At 46.7% G+C, this 21,484-nt stretch overlaps 1 protein-coding gene across 5 annotated transcripts in view; it reads right to left on the reverse strand.

Annotated features, from left to right (window-relative positions):
• Window positions 1-18,864, reverse strand: part of fat3a (FAT atypical cadherin 3a) — a 249,990-nt gene extending 231,126 nt beyond the window's left edge. For all 5 annotated transcript variants that reach the window (XM_083773881.1, XM_083773878.1, XM_083773880.1 and 2 more), the window contains exon 1: window positions 18,667-18,864. The gene's annotated coding sequence lies outside the window, so the exon portion shown is untranslated. The remainder of the gene's footprint in view (window positions 1-18,666) is intronic.
• Window positions 18,865-21,484: the final 2,620 nt, after the last annotated feature.

The raw sequence follows: 21,484 nt of genomic DNA on the forward strand, positions 1-21,484 counted from the left end.
AAACTCTCTGAGTGAGTCCCCTGGCCTAAAATCAGACATGACAGCTAGGTCCGTCCGTCCGTCCGTCCGTCTCCCCTCCCCCCACGCTGGCTCTATCATGTGCATGTCCCGTCCCACTCACTCCCAGTGGTATTCTGGCTCTTATATTGACGCAGGCTAAGTGCTGCAAATCAGGCCTCGAAAATAAAATCAAGCGCCTCCATCCTCCTCCGCTGTCGCTGTACTTCAGCGACATCATGCGATCTGGGCTGTCAGAAGTGGTTAGCAGGCGCGGGGCCACAACACCGGGCTGCATCAGAAGTGGTTAGCAGGCAACGGGCCACAACACCAACCAGGCTGCAGCGTACTGGGAGATAAAACAGGCTGGAGGAAGTGTGGAGATATTAGTGCACTCGCATGACCAGATTGGATGGGTCTCCATGCACCATATAATAGGGCTGTCACGATTACACATTTAGGTTGACGATTAATTGTCACACAAATAATTGCGATTAACGATTTAATTGTGTGGGGTATTTTTTATTGCATTGAACATTGGCTCGTTACGATTTGCCTTTTAGGCTTTGTGATCACAAATTGCAGAGGGAATAGCAGCACTATTCCCCTTCTGCATTCTGAGAGAGCGTTTGAGAGTGCAGTGACCCTGCTGTGGCAGGAGGTGCTGCCAGCCAGCCAGCCAACCAGAAGCGCGCTGTGGTCCGAGTAGGCATGGACTATACTAGGGGTACTAGGGGTAACTAGGGGTACTAGGGGTAACTAGGGGTACACTCGAAGGTGACGTGGGTGTTTCAGACGCCTCTTGGGGAAGTCACCTGTCATTTGCTTGCATCAGCCTGTGTGTGGGGAACTGGGCATCGGGAGAGAGGGGCTGAAATGTGGGCAAAGCGAACAAACGGCTTCCAGCCTCATGAATACATTTATGCAGAGTAAGGAACAGAAAGTCAGGGAATATTATCAGTATAACCTGTATATTAATAATAATCTGACTCCACCAGTCCTTATTTGCTGAGTCACCCCTTGGTCACAAGGAACATGCGCACTTGCGAAAGGAACAGAGCCCTTATGAACTCCCAGTGCCATCTGTAGAGCAAACTAGTGCTCTGCCAAACGTTCTTTGGTTCTGTCGCCTCAACACCACAATGGTATGCCATTAAAGCTGCTGCCAAATGCAGGCGGCACTGCATAATAAATAACATCGATGTTGTGATTTCTCAACGGGAAAAGTATGGGGGCATTTCAGACTTTCAGCAGCCGAAAGTCCTTAAAAAGCAAATGAAGAGAGAAAATGAATTAGTGCACCATCAACGGCACACCATCTGTTTCCCTCCACGAGCTGCTCACTCAGGTTTACCGATTCAATTATCCTCCCTGACAAACGGGACGGCATAGATATTCAAACAGTCGGGGAGAGGGGAGGAGGTTGGAGGTGGGGGGCATTTTGAAGAGAGTGGATACGGGGGTGATGGAACAGAAGATGAGTTTTGGCATTTCATTCGATACAGAGGGGATGAAATAAATACAATCTGTGATACTCTGTGCAAGCCTTAAAACAATTTACAATTTAGCAGACGCTCTTAATCCAGAGTGATTTACAGTAAGCAAGAACAACACATGGTAATACATCAAGCATCATGCATTTAAGCAAGGCATGTTTATTTTAATGATCAATCAATCAATCAATCATGTTCCACCTTGGATTAATGGAACTAACGTAGTATGGGTGTCACTTTTTTAAATAAATGTCATTCAAATCTGAATGTTTTGCCAAATTATTTGGGGGCCACTTGCAATACCCTCGTGGACGCCAGTGGGCCCCGGCCCGCAGGTTGAGAGAAGCACTGCTTTAGAACAGGGGTTCTCAACCCGTGGGTCATGACCCTTGCAACTGAAAATGGAAATAAAGAGTTTACATAATAGTACATGCATTATGCATACACTTCCCTAATGATTATATCTGGTTTCAGTATTTATTTATGGTGTATTGTCTCTATTATATTGGGACTCTTGGGAGGGGGCGGGGCGGGGGTCCCGAGACATTGCCAAAGCATTTCTGGGGGTCCCCGGGCAAAAACGTTGAGAACCCTGCTTTAGAAGAACAGAAGGCAAACTGGAGGCTTTCGCTGCAGAAGTGCAAATGAGCAGTGTAAGATCATCGTTTTCAGGGAGGACATGGCTACACAGAAAGCGCACACAAATTCCTTAGTGCACAAAGTTCAAAATAATTGAACTTTACCCTCTGGCTCTAATATGACCTCTAGGATAAGGTATGTCCAATGGCATTCCGGCACTGACAGGAGGCAGTAGTTATCCACCACATTCCAACAGCAATACTTTTACTAGGAGAGAAGCTCAAAAAGTTATAATGGTATAAAAATGTCTGAAAGGATATCAGGTTAGCAGATTTATGTTGACAATAAGCAGGTAATTCAAAACATAACACTTTTTTCTTACTTGGCTTCTTGTTTTTCTTACTTGGCTTGATGTCACAGTAAGACAGGCCTGCCATAGAAAACAACTGACTGACTACAACTTGTCCAAAATGTGGCAGCCAGAGTTTTAACTAAAGTAAGACGAGAGAACATATTACTCCAGTTTTAGCCTCACTTTAGCTACCGGTTGTTTTTAGGAAGCATGGATTTTAAAGATAATTGTACTTAGTTTATAAAGCTCTCAATGGTCTTGCACCTAATTCCTACCTACTGTACTGACGCAGTGCCGTCCCCAAGTGCCTACAATGGCATTTATATAACACGGTGATGGGTTGTCCAATCAGCTGATTGGACATGGGCATTGACCATTGGCATAGGGGGACGACAAAGCTTTACATTTTCATTAGTATTTTCATTAGTATTTTGGCAGGTCTGAAGGGATCTGAACGTGGCCTATTGCAAGAACAAAGAGGACGCAACGGGCCATGGAGAGAGTGAACAATAGCAAGTACATGAGCGAGTGTAGCAGACTTAAGCCTGACACACACCGTCTGCGACCGCCGCGCGTACCGCCGCGGCACAGTATTGCCGCGCGCCATAGCCGCACGGCAACACCAACAGGACGCGCGCGCTACCACGTGGCTGGGGAGTTTTGTTGACTACGGTATTCCATATTCCACGCCCACGGATAGCGGGCGGAGGCCACGCGGCAACGCCTGGAAAATAGAACAGCGGTGCATCGGCGCGGCAGGCGAGGCGTGACGCAGCCGGTGTGCGATAAGTTCATTGAAAATAATGGAGGCGGCTGTGTCCGCCGCGCGGGGACGCGCGGGGGACGCAGCCGGTGTGGGGTGGGCTTAAGACATGAATATTGAAATAAACATGAGGTGCTGCTGGGTGTCCCAACTGTCCATGTGTCCATGTGTTAATGCAAAACACTACACCGACCGGTTTTTTGGCCTGACGACCAGTATTGACTGGCCAACGTTGTGACCCTGGTTAGTCATTGTAGCAGAGGCAACATAAACTTGACTCAGGTGCTCAGGTTCTTATGCTATCTTACACTATTGGCAAGAAAATAAACATCACATCACACCACCGACAGACGTAGCAACAAATCCACTGGATGACTGGTTATTATTAACCACCTAACTTTCAAAACAAGAGCACATTGCAGACACTATAGTGCCCTACTTCTAAAAGTTTGGACAAGATTGTGCGCACACACAACATCTGACCTTTCAGAAATACAAGCCGGAACACCTCTCTAAGCAAAAACAGCGATGATAAGCTTGTCACCTTTTCAGATGCTCTGAAATAACACCAATTGAATTGGCAGGAAAACTGTTCAGAAATGTCAGGTTAGAGAAACTGTCCATCTTCTTCGTGTCAGTGGAAATATCATGGCCCTTTTCATACCACTAGTCGTCAATCAAACCCACAGGAACTGGCTGTTCACCCTTGTCCAGCCTCGTGTTCCACCCTATTCCAGTCTTACGACCGACGGTACCATACTTTATTTACATAACACGAATGTGCCATGACTGTTTGCAATTAGCACACCCCAATTTACCACCTCAATTAACACGGGGGGGTCATTGTAATTACCGATTAAACTTTGACGAAGCCAATAATGATGCGGTTTGATTTTGTTAAATCTTTGCATGCAGTGTGAACGGACCCTAAAACCATTCACTGTCACAGACAAACTTACAATCCAACACCCGTTCCTGTGTCAGCAGGCCGGGATCCCTAACTCGGTTCTTTAATTGTGTGGAAATGGCCAGTGAAGATCAATCAAATTCAGAGCAGGGCTGGTTAAAATCGATGGCTGTTTTCAGAGTTATAGGCGTCGATCAATGCTAAGCGTGACCTCTAGGCCTGTGTTGGATGTGTATTGCCACATTAACCACGATGCAGTTAAATCATTGATTGGCCAGCCAGCTATCCCTAATACTTGCATAGCACATTGTGTGACAGAGTAGACAGGAGCATGTTCTGTCCTGCTAATCCATGGACCAGTATAGCGATGATCATTCCAATGTAGAGAAGTAGTCGTCACTTATTTGGCTTCTGTGTGTGCGTGTGCGTGTGTGTGTGTGTGTGTGCGCGTGCGTGTGTGTGTGTGTGTGTATTTGTGCCAGAACCCTTGTGTCTAGTGCTTCGTTGTAGGCCAGACTTGATAGTAGATCGGCTAGCATGGGTGACTTACGGTACTCTATCTTAGGGGGAAATGTAAGGTCCTATAAAGTAATTCTGGGGTGCTGTCAGCCGTGGATGAAAAAGTTATTTACAGGCCGGTGCCTTGAGCCAAAGAAGTTGGCCAGAGAACTCTGGCCAAGATAGACGACTAGACATTGAGACAACCCATCCGACTGGAAGACGCTGAAAGAATTGACTTTTGTACATCCCTAGAATATCACTCTCTCCTCCATCAAATGGTTTTGGCAAAGTTCAGAGAGGGGGGGGGGGGGGGGGGGGGGGGGGGGGCAGAGGGCTCAATGACGGGTAATTACTGCTATCAGAGCTTACCCACGCCAAAGTCACATCTCGGCCTATCCCCCTGGGGCCTGATTAGAAATACTCTGGTCCACCACGTCTCACTCTTACCCCACAATTTTCTCTCTCGCACGCACGCACGCACGCACGCACGCACGCACGCACACACACACACACACACACACACACACACACACACACACACACACACACACACACACACACACACACACACACACACACACACACACACACACACACACACACACACACACACACACACACACACACACACACACACACACACACACACACACACACACACACACCACACACACACACACACACACACACACACACACACACACACACACACACACACACGCATGCACTAAAATGATTCACCACACCTGCAGTGATACAGCGTACCAGAAGCAAGCCTCATGATGCTTTACTCTGCAGAGGGAGGGAGAGATGAGTGGGAGAGAGAGGCAAAGCCTCGTGCACTAAGGGGGAGAGAGAGAGAGAGAGAGAGAGAGAGAGAGAGAGAGCCGTGTGACAGAACGAAAGGCCACAGGACTCAGACACACAGGGAGGGACCCTGCAGAGAGAGAGCCAGAGAATGAAATGAAGACGGTAAAATACCGTTGATGATTAGATCCAAAATGAAAGGGAAGGTTGGCAAATCCTCCTGTTGCGGGATGGGGGGGATGTCGGCTACCAAGACAGTGAGTGAGCTAGTGAGGGGTGGGGTGGGGGGGGGGGATTTGTGATGTGAGATTTAAAAACTGTCCACAGGCAGTGTTGTCACAGCTCGAGACAACTTGGCTTACACGCATGCTTTATCAAAGCCCGATCTAAATCACCGTGTGATGGACAGAAGATCACAAAATGTCACGTGTCACGTCGCATATGAGATTTTGGGGGAATGTTGCCCATGTCATGACTAAATAGGGACACCAGTTCGCCCTGTGGAGATAGTCGGACATGAGAGGGGACGTGTCTTCTCCATGTCTGCCTATACACTGAAATAACAGCTCAGTGGCCTTGAGTGTCCACCCTGAATGAGATTGGGAGGTTGGGCTTGATTTCCCAGCCGGGTCATACCAAAGACAATAAAAAAGAATCGCACCTGTGTGAAGTGAGGGGCACTCTTATCATCGTACATATAGTTATACTGATACAAAAAATATATATAATTCACTGTTACTGTACTACCACCATTTTGTAACCATTTTTCACCACTGTGTCAATTATCTATTGTGATCCTGGGCTAGAACTCATGCTTCCTTCATGCATGAGTGTCCAAGTCGCTCCTTTACACCTGACAGGGGGGGAGTTTCCCTGGGTGGACGTAGCGTGTGGAAGGAACACGTTATTCCAACCAGTTCCTTTCCCCTCCATCAGGCGCCCCGCCTGGCCAGGGGGAGGCAGTTTAGAGACCAGGATTACTGCATGTGTTTTGTGAGGGTACTACCTAACTACCTACCTACCCTAGGGGACACGGGGAGAACATGCAAACTCCACACAGAAAGGCCCTTTCGCCAACCCTGCCTCGGGTATGGGCAGAGAGAGAGAGAGAGAGGGAGGTGGGGGGGGGGGGGGGGGGGGGGTTTGGGGGGAGGTGCACCACTCAGTTCACACAGGTATGATTTTTAAGTATAATGTAACGACCGTGGGAAGCGGCCAACATAGCGACCAACAACAATATAATATACCACTCATCCCAAAAAAGTGAATCCTCCCTTGGCCACGCCACGGGGGATTTTATAGGCTTCTGGTCTTCAGGGAGGAAAGACTTCAATACTTTGACCCTAACCCCACCCACTGGGAAACCTGGTTCCCATTGTAACCACCTGGATTTGAACCTGGCTCTTCTTCCCTGCATGCGGGGAACGAAACATCTACCGCTCAGACCCTGGGGAGGGAATCCCACCCCAGGGACAAGGAAGGCTGGGGGAATCCCCCTAGGGCCATGAAGGGAGGGTATTAGGCTTCTAGTCTTCCAGGATAGAGTTACATATATGCACAAAAACAAGGCCGGCCATGATTCCAAACTAAAGAAGAGGGGGATGGGAAAAGAGGTGTCAAGGAGGAGAAATAATGGTCCATATTTGAGGATCGGGGGGAGAGAGAGAGGGAGAGAGAGAGAGAGAGAGAGGCAGAGAGAGGCAGCAGTGCATGGAGAAGGAAGGTGGTGGATCCGCCGCAAAGGATGAAAAGGACGAGAGAGAATGGAAAACAAGGATCTCAGGAGTGAGAGAGAGAGAGAATGAGACGATGGTGGTGACCATACCGAACGCTGACGGGCCACTGCATAATCACGCCCGTTAGGTGTCGAGCAAATTAAAGCCTTTACACTCGCATTGCTCCATCTGCCATGATGAATAAGAGGCTGTGTGTGTGTGTGTGTGTGTGTGTGTGTGTGTGTGTGTGTGTGTGTGTGTGTGTGCGGCTGTGCGCGCACGACTGTGCGTGTGTACTCGCGTGTATCTCCTATTTTTACACCGTGCCTATGATCCTGTTCAAAAAGGGATTACAAACACAGTGCGCATTAAGCCGATTTAACCATTTAATTACCTGTATCTGACACAGTAAGATCACCGGTGGTAACACACGGGACTTACACGCGTAATAAAACCATGCGGTTTATGAGTCATCAACACAACCTGCATCAGCGCGCTGCCGTTTGGCCCCCCAGGGCTGTCCTTATTCTGGATCGATGACCTCTGCGATTAAATGCACCAAAACATAAAGACACCAACACACATACTGTATACGTGCAGGCACGCACGCACACACACACACACACACACACACACGGATATGGTTATAATATAAACAGAGCTCTGCACTCACCCACACTGCTGCTTATGTGCTTACACACATTAAGACGTTGAACCCCACATAAACCTAGGCTACATGTGTGTGTGTGTGTGTGTACACACACACACACACACACACACACACACACACACACACACACACACACACACACACACACACACACACACACACACACACACACACACACACACACACACACACACACACACACACACACACACACACACACACACACACACACACACACACACACACACACACACACACACACACACACACACACACACACACACACTTAAACCCGCATATCCAGAGTCTCGTGGGGCTAAGTTGAAGGGCTTGTGTTGGCGTTAAGTACAAAGGCCATCTTTAAACACACAGCTGAGCAGGGGCTATACAGCACATATGCAGATGCTGCATGTCCGTACTGTATATTCTCTCCTGCTTTTAGCTTTTGGTAATAAGACATCGTGTTCAATATAATGTTGTTAAATGTTCCCAAAATGAAACATGAATGATTAGGTGTATCGGAATTACTTTCATATTATGTCTGACTTTCTGTCTGTGAGCAGGATACCCGTTAGGGGTCCATTTGGTTCCAAACTATAATTTAGCTGGGGACACCCTGGAACTCCCTCAAGGACCCCTGGGGGTCCCCGGACCCCACTTTGGGAACCACTGGCTTAAGTAACAATCTATTAACGACTCTAAATCTATATGCAAATAGCTCAAGTGCAAACTGCAAAATGTGCAAAATGCTAATTACATTATAGCCACAGACATGTGGCCGCCATGTAGCGTTCAGTATTCCATAGTCTTTGTGTGCGGCTAGCAGTGCATGGTGGAAAAAGTATTAACGTTTTACTTAAGTAAAAAGTATTAATTCTGCTATATAGAAATACTCCATTGCAAGTAAAAGTCAATGTACTTGAGTAAAAGTACAAAAGTATTGGCATCAAAAGGTACTTGGTGCTAAAGTGCTAAAAGTAAAAGTAGTCATTGTGCCGAATGTCCCCGTTTCAAGTTTTCAAATGTATACAAATCTTTTGAAAATAGCAGATCTACTATTTTATAGTAGATCGACTATTTTCAAATGGCCGAAATGTATTGTCTACTACTGTATATAGGGCTGAAATGTATTGTCTACTGTATATAGGGCTGAAATGGTTACTGTATGTTTTGTCACAATAATTGAAATGTACAAAGTAAGAGGAGTGGAGTAAAATATCTCAATCTTTTTTTTCAATGAATTAGCTATGTTATGTTTTAGCTATTGAAAAATAGCAGATCTACAAGCTCATAGCGCGCCACCGAGTGGCACGCTACGAGCTTGTAGGTCTGCTATTTTTGAAAAATCAAAGAACGACTGACATAGAAACATAGCTTTTTCAGAAAACTGTCAGGATGTATAGAAGACATTTTTAGAATCTGATCTCAGGTCAGAATGGGTTAGGTTTCCACCACTGGCGGCTAGCGAGGCTGAGATAGTAGGTGTTGGTGGTGGTAGTAGCAGCAGTAGGTGTTGGTGGTGCAGGTGGCAAACGTGCATGCACTCTCTCACTGCCTGGACCTGACAGGACTTGCCGTCTTGCCCCGACTGCAATAACACAGCACGAAGGCCAATTACCGTTCAAATAAACACCAGCGTTCCAGCCTTCCGCGACACTGGAACGCCCCGCCAGCCAACACCACCCACCACCACCACCACACAGCGGCCTCGCATGTTTACAGAGGCTCCCTAAGCTAGTAGCCAGCCTGCTGCAGACGGGCCCGGCCTGGCCTGGCCGACCACGCACTCACCGCGCACATTGTGCAAGACAGATGGAATGATATAGAGAGAGAGAGAGAGAAACGGTTTGCATGTTCTCCCCCGTGTCCCCTATAGGGGAGGTGCTCTCACACACAAAAACAGGCAACTGCCGTAATTCTGGTCTCTAAACTGCCTCCCCCTGGCCAGTCGGGGACGCCTGATGGAGGGGAAAGGAACCGGTTGGAATAGCGTGTTCCTTCCACGCGCTACGTCCAACCGGAATCCCCCCTCCCACACACATACACACACACACACACACACATAAAAAAGAAGTGGCTTTGACTCCTCATGCATAGAAGGAAGCATGAGGTCAGTCCGTTCTCTCCCCAGGTTGGCAGAGGGAGTGTAGAGCACACGATTACATTAGATAATTGACACTGGGTGAAAAAATTGTGGGGTAAAAATGTTATGTTATGTTAAGACCTATCTTCATAATAGGTCCTCACTAATAATCATGATAAAATGGCGCAATTCTTTTCTACTCAGTCTGTGTCTTATTATAGGGCTGTGGGCAGTTCAGAAACGATGGCTTCCATTTTTGCATTGCAACGTTTCAGGACTATAGAAAGCCTGCCGTTTCTATTAGCTCGGATTTGGACAGGTTTCTGCACTGCCCACAGCCCTCCTATATGAACACAGACAGTATAGAAAGAGAGAAGAGAGTAGAAACAAATGGTGCCATTTTATCATGACCTAGTATATAGAGATAGGTTGAAAAATGGAATGGAAAAAATGACATATAGAGCAACGGGGTGAGCCGAGCCGTGTATCCATTTCTGACACTCACTCACCGTCTCCGTCACACAAGCATGCGCACACAAAGTCATCCGTGTATGTACAGTTACTACAGTGTGCACAGCCTTCTCTTTCAGGGTTGAGTACACACGGACACGCCCACAGTAGAGAACGGCAAACAGACGGCCCTCAACACCCTCCATCACACACACACTGCACAAGGTCACCGTCGCCATACGCACACACAGTCATCACAAAGTGTGCACGGCTCACACAGTCACAGCGACGGGTCAAAATTAGGACACACAATACAGCGATACACACACCTCCAGCTGTGTGTGTTGCACTTGTAAATGCAAATAAAATGAACCGAGTATTTTTTGAGTGGTGCAACCACTCCAAGGAACGGCAATGTCCGTGTTCACCTATGTGACGTTGGTTAATGAGCCAATGACTATGAGTACCAGTAGGGGCGCTGTGCCAGAAACAGAGAGAGAGAGATATTATTAGTGCTGCACTGTTGCCTGCTAATGAGAGAGAGAGAGAGAGAGAGAGAGAGAGAGGAGGGGAGGGGGGAGAGGGAGAGGGAGAGGGAGAGAGGAGGGGGGGGGGGGAGAGAGGGGAGTTGCACCACTCAGTTCACACGGGTGTGATTTCTTTTTTACTCTTCGGAATGGTCAGTATTGCATGCCGTTTTTTGCCACCTCGAGGGACCTGCGGCTGAGGGTAACACACTGAAAATTGCACGCCAATACTCACAGCCCATTTATCTCATCTTGCCAGTAAAGTGAAAGCTTGCGCCACCAATCAATGCAGCCTTTTTTGTATTGTATAAAGAACTGCAGGGGGAGAGAGAGAGAGAGAGAGAGAGAGAGAGGAGGAGGTAGAAATTATGAGGAAGTTCTTCACTAAATCACCCTTATCACCAAAGCTCATCAAACGGCGTTCTACTTGGTTATCGATCCCAACGACAAGCTGGTCTGCAATTGTTTAAACAGAGTGTTTTTCCATTTCCTGGAAACAAGGTCTCTTGCTCAGCTGACCAACATCTGTCAAAAAATAAATAAAACGGAAAAAGAACAGAAAAACAATCAATCTCACGACTCCCAAGGTTTGGTGAGATTGCCCACGCACTGCACGCAGCAGCCACCAATGAAATGGACGGAGGTCATATTCTGTGGCTCCGTTGATTGAGAGGTGTGCCCGGCCCCTGACAAGCTGCTGCACGAGCAGAGAAAGGACAGGACTCAGGAGTAGTTTAACCGACAGTGAATCAACAGGCTGACCTCGCCATAAGTACAGCGCTCTTATTTGTTACAGGCAGCAGCCGCCAGCAGCTCTACCGGTGTTATATGGCTCTGTGCCAAAATTAACTTTTTTTTCCCCCCAAGGTTAGAAATATGAAGAGCCTCCCCCCCCCCCCTCCCCCTCCCCCCCCCCCCCCCCCTTCTCCTAAACCCAACTCTCTCTCCCTCTCCGTCTCATTTGTGTCTCGGAGGAGTTGGTGGTGAGTCTCGGCTAGCCCGTAAACAACACGCATACGCAGAGATTTTATTCCACCGTACTCCGGTTTCTCCTTCACTTTTTCATTTCATGGGCCTATCGCTGTAATTTGAACACGCCGCGCACCGCTGAGCACTGAGGGGATATCATTACGGTAAAGCATTTTTTCTCAAATAATAGGAAAAAGGCCGGGCATTCTTTTTCCACTCTACTGAAGAAACAAAAATGCAGCTAAGGTTTCTATTCTAAAAGGCGAAGGCCTACTCCTGGTACCCACGACAAGAATGTGAATAGACCCGTGCACAGGTGCAAGGCACGCTAGCTCAGCACAATATTCCCATTTCACTGTTAGGAGGAGGACCGCAAAACTAACACAAATAGCACAATTTCCCTGAAATTATCTGTGGTAAAGAAAGAATAGTGTACTTGGAAGTAACACAAAAGGTACTAAATGTTTTCAGAGGTTGCCGCAGCATTGAAGGTCAAATGGAAGGAACAAAGGAGAGCGTTTATATGATCCATCGACATAATGATTGTCCCTGGCTGGCAGTGTGGATATCGTCAATAACGACTGCACTTGTGACTGTGACCCACCATGGAGTACACACAATGGAGTGTGTACACCATTGTGTGTGTGTGTGTGTGTGTGTGTGTGTGTGTGTGTGTGTGTGTGTGTGTGTGTGTGTGTGTGTGTGTGTGTGTGTGTGTGTGTGTGTGTGGTCCCTCACAACAATTTATAACCCTTTTTTGTTTCCAGATAAAATTGGACAGAGACAATGAGAGAGACAAAAATGGCAGGAGAGAGCGAAAGAGGGAATGCCATGGAGCAAATGAAAGTGCCTTGGGTATAGGTTTCAAATGATTCAGTGTTCTATGGCTTTAATGTTAAAATGCATTCAAGTTGTATGTTTCAAGTTCGCATGACTCAAGTTAATCTCATTAACTGTCTTGATATGTGCCTGTTCTTGTATACCCATGGGGGTTTTCGCTAACGTTCCCTGATTTTGCTTAGCATGCTGCTTCGACAGAGCGGAGCCTCAAACGGCAAGTGTAACTGTTGCAATAAATGATTAATCCACTTTGACGTGAGTGTTTCCTGTCTAAATTAAAATATATTGGTCTTCTGCAATTACAATAACAATTTAGGCATTTAGCCTCTTAGCCATCCAAAGTGCTTTTTGTCAGCCTTCACTGAACCGAGCTGAGCATTTCATCAGTGCTTGCCAACATGTCCAGTACAATAATACTCAGGGGCAAAGATCCTGTTATCAGCAATGAAAAAGAGGCATCAGAGCACCGTTAATAATAACGACGTCGACAACCCATATGTAGCAGTTCTATACAGTACGTCTTTTCTTAAATGCAGAAGCCTCCCGCTAGGAAAACCCCATAACCGCAACAAAACATACGCCCCGATCTGCCATGGCCCACTGACCACTTAGAAGCCTTTTGTGTATAAATATCCTCTTCCACAATGAACCGTTGAGGTGAAAATATGAACTTGTCAGATTCAAATTAATTATCGTCGAGATTCAAAGGGCCCTTTTCCGCGGCAGCAGTCGACAATCGTCCGACAGAATAATTCTCAGTATAACCTCTTTGTCATGTTAAATCATGTCCACCGCTATTCATCCGGTGCGTCAGATTTGGTCCGCGTAATGCCAGGCGTCCCTTTTCACATCCACATATTGTAGTACTAGTACTGCACACACACAATGCAAGGTGAAGTTCTTGGCTGCCAAAGTGTGCAGAAAACATCTATTAAGCCCTCTCCTTTCTTTTTCCCCAAGCCACTGCTATTGCTGACATGAGTCATCATTATTGGTGAATAATTGTGGCTCTGCTCGTGTAATTGGTAATTAGATCTGATCATTATTAAAGCAGGTCTGTCTTTGAAGATTGTAAGGTACACTTCTCCGCAATCCCAAAGTCAATTCCCCAATGTGAAGGTCCCAAACCCAGTGTTCAATACTTTAATCTGTACTGAGAAAGAGAAGGGCCATGGTTTGTGTGCGAGAGTGTGTGCTTGTGTGCATACAGTCAAGCATGAAGGCAAGACACAGGAAATCCCTTACACTCACACATACACCATCATTATCCAATATCTGCAAAATTCCTTCAGCAGGACACAAGGTAACACTGTCTAGGAGTAATTGAGTTTAACACCGTTTTACAATTTCTTATAATTTGTAACTCGGGCTAAAACAAAATTACATACAATAAAGGCCTGTGTGTGTGTGTGTGTGTGTGTGTGTGTGTGTGTGTGTGTGTGTGTGTGTGTGCGCGCGTGTGTGCATGTGAGAGAGAGAGAGAGAGAGAGAGAGAGAGAGAGAGAGAGAGGGGAAGATTAAATGGCACTTTAAAATGGCACCTCAAGTAAGTGTTGCATAAAGGCTAAACATCACCAGATAATTGGTTGAATCCAACCGTAGCGAACAGAACAGAAACACACACTTTCAGACTACTGTAGGACCTTTCTGCAGGTCTGTACTCACTACACGCGCACACACACTATTCAGTATTCACTAGGGTGCAAACATAGGGCTTGAAAATTGAAGTGCTGCATACACACATACAACCATACACACACGCACAGTCGCACACGCATGCACGTACACACCTCCTCCTCTCCCAACGGACCAACCTGAACCTATCACAAGATAAATGGCTTATACACTTTTGGTAAAAGGACAAATTGAAATGTCATGCAACAGGCCATTTATTTTAAACAATGCACATACGGCAATAACATGTAAACATGGCAAGTCTCCATTAATAATGGTCTGAACAACGCACGCACGCACGCGCGCACGCAGGGCACGCACACGCACACAATTGTGTGGCTTTGGAAAGATGATTTATAGCCCTCATGACATGCTCTTCAAGAGGGCTAAAGGGTTAAGGTTAAAGAACACAAGTGTCTGCCTAGTAGGTGCAGGAGTTGGCAGTCGTAAAGCTTATACACACAGTGTGAACAAGCCCTTCGCCTGCGGGTCTGCAACATATCCAATGTCGTAATCTTCCAAACAGTTTGGTGAAAATGTGCCACGGAGCGGTATCGTGTTTTTTTTAATGAATAATGGCCGGCTCATTTTTTTGGATTAGTTTTTTTTGCCTGGCAGGTTTATCGTCATCATGCGGACAGGAAGGTCTCCAGGCTAACGTCGGGCACAATGGCAGGTAGGCAGAAGCTTCCAGTAAGAACATAATAGAAAGAAAGAGCTCTGGCATGTCGGTTGAGAGGAATACAGAGAAGGGGGGGGGGGGGGGGGGGGGGGGGGGGGGGGGGAGAGAGAGAGAGAGAGAGAGAGAGAGAGAGAGAGAGAGAGAGAGAGAGAGAGAGAATGCTATTTGTACATATACATTGTTTTATCTTGATTGTTTTCTTCATCTTTTGCTTTGGCAATGTAAACCTATGTTTTCTCATGCCAATAAAGCTCCTTTGAATTGAAATTGAACTGAGAGAGGATGAATGATGCAGGGCAGCGTGATCCATACAGAACCGAACGGGGGCGTTTGAGGATATTAGAGAGCGGCAGGCAGAGTGTGTCTTAAAGATGGAGAAGTATAGGCTGGGAGGTGGTGAGGGTCTGCATGAAGACGGAGATACAGACAATACCACTGACTGGACATCTGGAGTGACTATACTGGGTCTGAGACGCAAGCTATTCTTCAGGAGAATTCCAGCAGTTGCTGAGAACAATAGCTGGCATGCACGCACACACACACAGTCTCACACACACACACAGTCTCACACACACACACAGTCTCACACACACACACACACACACACACACACACACACAGAGAGTGTGGGGGACAAAAACTGCAGCGCACAACAGGCAACCCCCAGCCTGGAAGGAGAGGGGAACACACAGCACTCCCCAACGCACTCACACAGTGGAGGAGGTGGGGGGGGGGGGTAGCGAGGGGGGGCTGCCGGCCTACAGAGTGTTGGCATTTGGCACGAACAGACGCTCACAAGCCCCTCGGGAGACCCCAAAGATGAAGGGAAAGTGAAGGGAGGGAGGGAAGGAGGGAGGGAAGGGGGATCTGCTCCGTGCATATGGGGAGGAGGAGGAGGAGGAATGGAGGGAAAACGGGAGGGGGGGGGGGGGGGGGGGGGGTTCGTGGTGATGGCCGTTTTCAACCGGCGTGTGGAGTGAAGCACACACACACACACGAGGGAGAATAAAAAAGATCGAACAAACCAACGAACGGACAGGGTATATATATATATATATATATATATATATACACACACACACACACACATGTGGAGATCAGTATGTGTATACAAGCTGTGGCTAGCCCACGCATCCCACACCCCATACACACACCCTAAAAGCAAAGAGGGGGGACGGGGGGGGGGGGGGAAGGGACGGACGTACACCAGCAGCAGTACACCAGACACCGGAACAAAACCTCATTCAAACCCCAACCACGGCTGTAGCTGCCTGCCTGCCACTAAAAGCTTCTACGCAAGGCGTGGCAACAGGGCTATACAGGCTGCACCCCAACCAACCACGCTACAGCGAGAGAAACAGGTGGAAGAGCCATGGGGTGGTTATATTAGCGGGAAGGGGGGGGGGGGGGGGAAGCCAGAGGAAAAGCAGTGTGTAACGAACGCAGCCCAACAGAGAGCAAAGTCGACAGACAGCTGTTTGGATGATAAAGGTGAGATATAGAGGAGGAGAGAGAGAGAGAGAGAGAGAGAGAGAGAGAGCAAAGTAATAAGCAGAGAGGATATACAGGCAGCAATGCATGCACTGCGTGATGGATGGGTATGCACAGGTGTGTGTGTGTCTGTGTGTGTGTGTGCGCGACTGCGCGTACATACACAGTGTTGCATGCAGACGGGGTATACAAAAAGGCTGGATGCTAGTACAGATATCCCATTCAATTCAACACAGCATTATCCTAATAACTGCAGTGGCTCTTTTGTCACATGTTGACATGCACTGCATTTTACATCAGAGAGGTCTGATCAAAATGATAATGGAAAATGAGAACTCGTGCAGACGGACAATGCAGGGAGAGAGAGAGAGAGAGAGAGAGAGAGAGAGAGAGAGAGAGAGAGAGAGAGAGAGAGAGAGAGAGAGAGAGAGAGAGAGAGAGAGAGCTGAGCTGCTTACTGAGTGCATGTGTAAGAAAGAATTGCCCCTCACTATACAGACCGCGATCCCACAGCCTTTCAGAAGAGCTGCTCCCTGCTCTTATTCTGAGAACAAGAAGATAATACAAACCAAGGAATCTCTTTCCTTGTGTGCCTGCAGACAGTCAGATCAACATGTAGCCTATATGTACTGTAGCCTATACAGTTACACCTAAGCAGATTTATTGAAGCCCCGGGCGTGTGGCACAGTCTCAAACAGAAACTCAAACCCCAGTCTATTTCCACCAGTCAATACGTGTCTGTCTGTCTGTCTGTCTGTCTTGTATAGCTTATACAAAAATGATCTACTTTAATAATTAGCATTATATTCTTATCTCAAAATATGAATCTGCTGTACTATTTCATTTCAGTTGACAGCTTTGAGCGAGAAAGGTATAGCTTTGATGATAGTAATTGGTATTATAGGATATAGCTTTCTGGGAGAATTATGGGTTCCAGTTCCAGCTGCATAGAATATTAATAGTGGGTTCTGCCGGGTTGCCACCACATTTCGCTAGTAGTAACAAATGTATAGTAGGCTATACTTATTTATAACTGGCAGAGTAAGAATAGACCCAATCAGGGTTTGGGTGCAAAAGGTATAGAATAACAACCCTTTTCCTCATTCTTTCCCACCATATAGGTGCGCCTTGCAGTGTATAATAGGCTAATACATTTCGCTCTCTAAAGCAAAATGCTGATCCAGTTTTTTTTCTTCTTCTTTTTTGCTATAGTCTATATGCTCATATAGGCTATCGATAAGGATGCACCTGCTCCTAAATTTGCATGTTAAAAGCCTGGAATAATCTCAACGCCTCGCTTACATAGCTGCATGGACATCGCACTCAGACTCAGTGTAGGAGGCTGTAGTATCATGTAAATCGTAAATCGTGCACATGTAACCAGTTTTTGTTTTTTTCAAAGCGAGGCAATAATACCCTGATGCACACATGTGCAAAACGATGCATGCTGACGACATCAGATTTCTTGCGATCTCTCCATCACGCACGCTTGCAGCTCCCCCCCCCCCCCCCCCCCCTTCACACCCCACCAATAATAAGGTATCTCGTCCCGTGCACTTGAAAGTGAATTACCTGCAGCAGTGAGAGCTCCGTTTCTACAACACGCAGGAATACATACAAGCAAACAACTTTCCCTTATTCGCCCTGCGGCAGATGGGGGGGGGGGGACCTCTCTCTTCGATATTCATTCAACCATGCACACCACACACACTCTCTGTTCTTCTGCCTGTCAATTCCGAACCAGTGAGCACAATTGAATAGGGTCTAAGGGGAGAGATGTCTACGGGGGTGCATGCATGCCCACACCGGCCGTTTGCGCTTAATATAACGAAGGCACACATGCAGTTATCTTATCACAGAATTCTTTATTTTCTATAAATGCTATATTCATTCTTCCCCCGTGAAGTGGCAGCGCATCACATTTCGTGCAAAAATCTAAAACGTGCGCCCACAGCTTGGGAAATCCGTTTACCGCATTCCTCTCTCTCCCCACACGCCGCACACAACACTCAGCATCGACTGCAACAGCAAAAAAAGAGCAGCGTTGGTTGGTTGTTCGGCAGCTTCTTCTTTAGTAAAACGTTAGGACTGACTACGAGCAACTTTCGCTGTCATTTTCTACGTGATTCATTCGTTTGCACAGAATAAATGCATGACAAAACTCACCCTTCCATAGTGTGATGAATATCCGTTTTTGTTGTTGTGGAACTCTCTTTCCTACTTAGAAGTATCCATAGAAGTTGAGAGAAAGGTCCGCGGCTCGCTCAGTCCAGCAGTTTGACTGACTTGGCTTCATTCGGCAGTGTGTGGACCGTGTGTGTGTGTGTGCTCGCACGGCAGTTAGTGGCGGCGCTACTGCCTGGCTGGCTGCTACCGCTCAAACACACACGCTCGCTGCCGGAGAGGAGAGGTGTGGGGGCGCGCAGTGTTGCGCGGGCACAGCGCAGCCTACCGGAGTGTCTTCCATAGAAAATCACTGCTGAAGTCGTTGCGCACGCAGTGCACACACAGTACACCCCCCTGGCCTGGCCTGCATGTGGTTCTCAAACAAAACAACAGACAAACTTTTTTAATAATGCATGCATTGGCCAGGGAGACAATAGTTTGTGCCAGGGACCCCCATATACAAGATAATATGTTGATAAATATATTTCAAACATATACAAAAACAGATTCACATGATTTCCTTTTTTATTTTATTTTAATAAAATATAAATGTTTGGTTGAAAATGCCTGTGCCGAGGAAAAGCTGGACATACCTCCTGTGTGTGTTTGTACACGCACGCACGCACGCACGCACGCACGCACGCACACACACACACACACACACACACACACACACACACACACACACACACACACACACACACACACACACACACACACACACACACACACACACACACACACACACACACACACACACACACGATGTGCTGGTTGGCGCTATATAAATGCACCATTTACCATTTAGCAAGACTCTGAACCCCTAATTGCTCCTGATGTGCTGGTTGGTGCCTTGCTAGCCGCAATTTGCAACTCTAGATTTCTTTACAATCTGTTGAATCTAGAGTTGCAATACCCTCCATCCATTTCCTATTCATGATTTTCGGTTTCTGATCTGCTGGTCTTAAATGACGTTAAACTCACCAACATTGCAGCTGTAGTCCAAGCTTGAATTATCCTCTTTCAATCTGCCGAGCTTGTTTTTCATAAAAATCCCCCGTAGACATGTTATGAGTTACTTTCTGTCCAAAATATTCCAAGAGTTCACATTCCGAGCTGCCATTTTGTATTTTTGCAACGTGCCGTAAAACAAGATGTGAGGGGGAGCGCTTGTTTAATAGAAGGCTGTGCGTGACGGGGCGTCGCACTGCGTCGGCCTCTTCTTTGGGTGTCTTACCTGCGCAGGTAAGATTCTATTAAACAAGCGCTCCCCCTCACGTCTTGTTTTACGGCACGTTGCAAAAATACAAAATGGCAGCTCGGAATGTGAACTCTTGGAATATTTTGGACAGAAAGTAACTCATAACATGTCTACGGGGGATTTTTATGAAAAACAAGCTCGGCAGATTGAAAGAGGATAATTCAAGCTTGGACTACAGCTGCAATGTTGGTGAGTTTAACGTCATTTAAGACCAGCAGATCAGAAACCGAAAATCATGAATAGGAAATGGATGGAGGGTATTGCAACTCTAGATTCAACAGATTGTAAAAAAATCTAGAGTTGCAAATTGCGGCTAGTGCCTTGCATGGTTTCCGCCACCATCGGTGTATGAATGTGTGTGTGAATGGGTGAATGTAATGCACAATCTATGTAAAGCTCCTTGGATAAAGGCGCTAAATGCATCATTTACCATTTTACATTTTTGTGTTGTGACTGTGAGCTTGTAGATTAGCTATTTTTGGTGACATTCATGCTATATGTAAAGGATCACTTCACAGATACTGATGTTATATACAGTATATATCGTATAGGTCCTAAGTTGAGGAGGGCTGTGAAGATTTGTCTTTCATTGACGTCACGTGAGAACAATGGCTTCTATTTCAGCATGCTGACTTTAAGACTTTAATGTTGCCTATAGCTACTAATAATGACCACTAGGACCAATTATATGAAGATAAGGTTGAAAATGGTTGAAGTGCTCGTTCAGCTCATTTGGCTGGGGAGTGGGGACCCCCGGCCTGCCTCTGAAACGCCCCATGGAGGACCACTGGTGGTCCCTGCACCCCACCTTGAGAACCACTGGCCTATGGGCTAGTACAGACTGTGAGCATATTCAGACATTAAGGGCAGTAGTGGTGTACACAGTATCTGTAACGCACCACACACCATGACCAATGGGAAACAGCACAATCTCCAAAGCTCCAAGTCACAGAGGGCAGGGGCGCTCATATATAAATTATTAGGCCTAAATGAACTTATCATACCGATGGCATTAATTACATACAACCTCCGAATTCCGCCCCACCAATGCATCCTCCATCGTAAATAAATCATCACCCATTAACACAACGACAGAACAATGACAAAAAGGCTACAGAATAAGCTCGCCCTGGGGCATAGGGAGGCTCTCCTCATACAGCTAACCACCAGGGATGCTATGCTAGCCCCCACCTAAGGGCTTCCACTGAACCAGGAAACACTCAGTCATGGTTGAGGGCTATAATCCATCCTGCTTTTCTGGATGCCCATAGCTAGCTGACAGACCTCATGGGCCTCAAAGTTGTGCTTCTGGTGGATTGATTGATTAATTGATTGATTGATTGATTGATTGATTGATTGAACATTTTGCAGAATGGGCAGAAAATCTGCTAAGAGGATGAAACCAGAAAAAGCACTAAGACTTGTTTACATCAGGGTCCTCCATTTTCAATTCATCAGAACTTTTAAAGACATACAAATATACGCTGCTACTGTATGCAAAACGGGAAAAAATCATCAAATACACAGTTAGGAAAAAAAGGAGCACGTGTACAGTAT

The sequence above is a fragment of the Protomyctophum parallelum genome (genome assembly GCF_964188405.1).
Source record: "Protomyctophum parallelum genome assembly, chromosome: 9".
Taxonomy (NCBI): domain Eukaryota; kingdom Metazoa; phylum Chordata; class Actinopteri; order Myctophiformes; family Myctophidae; genus Protomyctophum; species Protomyctophum parallelum.